Source organism: Theropithecus gelada, chromosome 16 (genome assembly GCF_003255815.1).
Source record: "Theropithecus gelada isolate Dixy chromosome 16, Tgel_1.0, whole genome shotgun sequence".
Lineage (NCBI taxonomy): Eukaryota > Metazoa > Chordata > Mammalia > Primates > Cercopithecidae > Theropithecus > Theropithecus gelada.
In genome coordinates this window covers 19,729,893-19,733,387 of record NC_037684.1, presented here as the reverse complement: position 1 = coordinate 19,733,387, position 3,495 = coordinate 19,729,893, and the positions used below count along the sequence as shown (strand labels likewise).

At 39.1% G+C, this 3,495-nt stretch overlaps 1 pseudogene; it reads left to right on the top strand.

The window, feature by feature from the left end:
• Window positions 1-719: 719 nt before the first annotated feature.
• Window positions 720-3,252, top strand: LOC112610250 (annotated as a pseudogene).
• The last annotated feature ends 243 nt before the right edge of the window (window positions 3,253-3,495 follow it).

The following is a 3,495-nucleotide window of genomic DNA, read 5'->3' as shown; positions in this document are numbered from 1 at the left end:
AGTGCCCCAGAAGGCAGAGAGAAAATGAAAGGGATTGAAAATCTATTCTATAAAATAACAAGTGAAAACTTCAAGTCTAGCAAGATATTTACACATCCAGCTATACAAAACTCAGAGATCCCCAAGTCAGCACAATGCAAAAAATATCTTCTCCATAGTACACTACAGTCAAAATGTCAAATGTCGTAGTCAAAGAGATAATTCTAAAAACAGCAATAGAAAAGCATCTAGTCACTCATTAAGGACCCCCATCAGAGTAACAGCAAATTTCTCAGCAGAAACCTTACTGAACAGGTGATGAAGGAATAATATATTCAAAGTGATGTTTAAAAAAAAAAAAAGTTTAGCCAAGGATACTATACCCAGAAACATTATCCTTTATAAATGAAGGAGAAATAAAGTCTTTCCAAGATAAGCAAAAGCTGTGGGAATTAATCAGCACTATACCAGCCCCACAAGAAATACTGAAGGGAGTTCTACACTTGGAATAAAAAGAAAGAAGTTCTACACCTGGAAGCAAAAGGACAATAACTACCATCATAAAAATCCACAAAAACAGTGGACTGAAGGTTGCACCATGGCTGTGAGTTTCCTAGTTCTCTGCTGCTGCTATACCAGTGACATGGGGTTCCCACAGACCTGGAAATTCCGACCCCTCTTTCTCAACCCAGAGCAAATCTAGATGTCCAGGTGAGAGTTCAGGTGATTTCCAAAGACTCATGTTATGTAAGGAAGCCACCAAGAAGAGCAAAGAGAAGGAGCCAGGGATGGCTCTTCCTCAGGGACACTTGACTTTCAGGGATGTGACTATAGAATTATCTGTGGAGGAGTGGAAATGCCTGAACCCTGAGCAGAGGGTTTTATACAGGAAGTGATGTTGGAGAACTACAGAAACCTGGAGTCTGTGGATAGCTCTTTAAAATCCATGATGGAGTTCTCATCAATAAGGCAAGGCAATACAAAAGGGTTCCACACAGGGACATTGGGAAGACATGAAAGTCATCACATTGAAGATTTTTGCATCCCAAAAATCAAGAAAGATATTCATGACTTTGAGTTTCAGTGGCAAGAAATCAAAAGAAATGACCATGAAGCACCCATGACAGAAACCAAAGAGTTAACTGGTAGTACAGACCAACATGATTAAAGGCACAGTGGAAACAAGCCTATTAAAGATCAACTTGGATTAAGCTTTCATTTACATCTGCCTGAACTTCACATATTTCAGACTGAAGGGAAAATTGGTAATCAAGTGAACCAGTCTATCAATGATGCTTCCTCAGCTTCAACATCCCAAATAATTTCTCGTAGTCTCAAAACCCATATTTCTAATAAGTATGGGAAGAATTTCCTCCATTCTTCATTATTCACACAAATACAGGAAGCACACATGAAAGAAAGCCTCTCCAATGTAATGAGTGTGGCAAAGCCTTTAATTATAGCTCACACTTAAGGAGACATCACATAACCCATTCAGGAGAGAAACAATATAAATGTGATGGATATGACAAAGTCTTTCATCAGAAGCAATACCTTGCATGCCACCATCGAGTTCATACTGGAGGGAAACCTTACAAGTGTAATGAGTGTGGCAAGACCTTCAGTCAGAAGTCTTACCTTCAGTGCTATAGACCTTATACTGGACAGAAACTTTACAAATGTGAAGAATGTGACAAAGTTTACAGTTGTAGATCACAACTTAAAATGCATAGGAGAATTCATACTGCAGGAAAAACCATACAAATGTAAGGCTTGTGACAAGGCTTTCTGGGATAATTCACGCCTTTCATGCCATAAGAGAGTTCATACTGGAGAGAAACCTTACACATGCAATGAATGTGGCAAGGCTTTTAGTAGAAAAGCACACCTTGCACTTCATCATAGACTTCATACTGGAGAGAAACCTTACAAATGTAAGGTTTGTGACAAGGTTTTCTAGCATGTTTCATGCCTTGCACAACATCAGAGAGTTCATGCTGGAGAGAAATCTTACAAGTGTAATGAGTGTGGCAAGACCTTTGCTCGAAATTCAGCCCTGGTAATGCATAAGGCAATTCACACTGGAGAGAAACCTTACACATGTAATGAATGTGGCAAGGCTTTTAGTAGAAGAGAAAACCTTGCACTTCATCATATACTTCATACTGGAGAGAAACCTTACAAATGTGAAGAATGTGACAAAGTTTACAGTTGCAGGTCACACCTTGAAAGACATAAAGAAATTCATAATAGAGAAAAACCATACAAATGTAAGGTTTGTGACAAGGCTTTCCGGAGGGGTTCATGCCTTGCACAACATCAGAGAGTTCATACTGGAGAGTTCATACTGGAAAGAAACCTTATACATATAATGAATGTGGCAAGGTTTTTAGTCAAAAAGCAACCCTTGCATGTCATCATAGACATCATATTGGAGAGAAACTTTACAGTCTAATGAGTGTGGCAAGACCTTCAGTCAGAAGTCATTTCTTACAGGCCTTCGTAGACTTCATACTAGAGAGAAACATTACAAGTGTAATGAGGGTGGCAAGACCTTCACTTGAAATTCAGCCCTTGTAATTCATAAGGCAATTCATACTGGAGACAAATCTTACAAGTATAATGAATGTAGGAAAATTTTTAATCAACAATCAAACCTTGCACAACATCAGAGAGTTCATACTGGAGAGAAACCTTACAAGCCTGTAATGAGTGTGGCAAGACCTTCAGTTGGATATCATCCTTTGTATGTCATCGTAGACTTCACACTGGAGAGAAACCTTACAAGTGTAATAAGTGTGGCAAAGCCTTTAGTGGGCAGTCCACACTTATTCATCATCAAGCAATCCACAGCATAGGGAAGCTTTACAAATGTAATGATTCTCACAAAGTCTTCAGTAATGCTACAACCTTTGCAAATCATTCGAGAATCCATAATGAAGAGAGATCTTACAAGTGTAGTAAATTTGGCAAATTTTTCAGACATCGTTCATACCTTGCAGTTCATCGGCAAACTCATGCTGGGGAGAAATCCTACAAATGTCATGATTGTGGCAAGGTCTTCGGGCAAGTTTCATATTATGCAAAACATAGGAGAATTCATACAGGAGAGAAACCTCAAGTGTGATGACTGTAGCAAAGTCTTGACTTCATGTTCACACCGCATTAGATGTCAGATAATCTATACTGGACAGAAATCTTACAAATGTTATACGTGTGGCAGTCTTCAGTCCGAGGTTAATCCTTGCAGAACATCAGAAAATTCATTTTTGAGAGAATTGTTCCAAATACAATGACTATAGAAAATCATAAAGCTTTAATTGACGTTAGAGCCTTCAGCATTCACTTGAGATTAAGTTGACTTAACATTGAGTTCAAACATTAATTGATATTAAAATGTTTATGTTAAGAAGACTGGGGGCCAGGCGCGGGGGCTCACGCCTGTAATCCCAACACTGTGGGAAGCCCAGGCGGGTGGGTCACGAGGTCAGGAGATGGAGACCATCTTGGCTAACA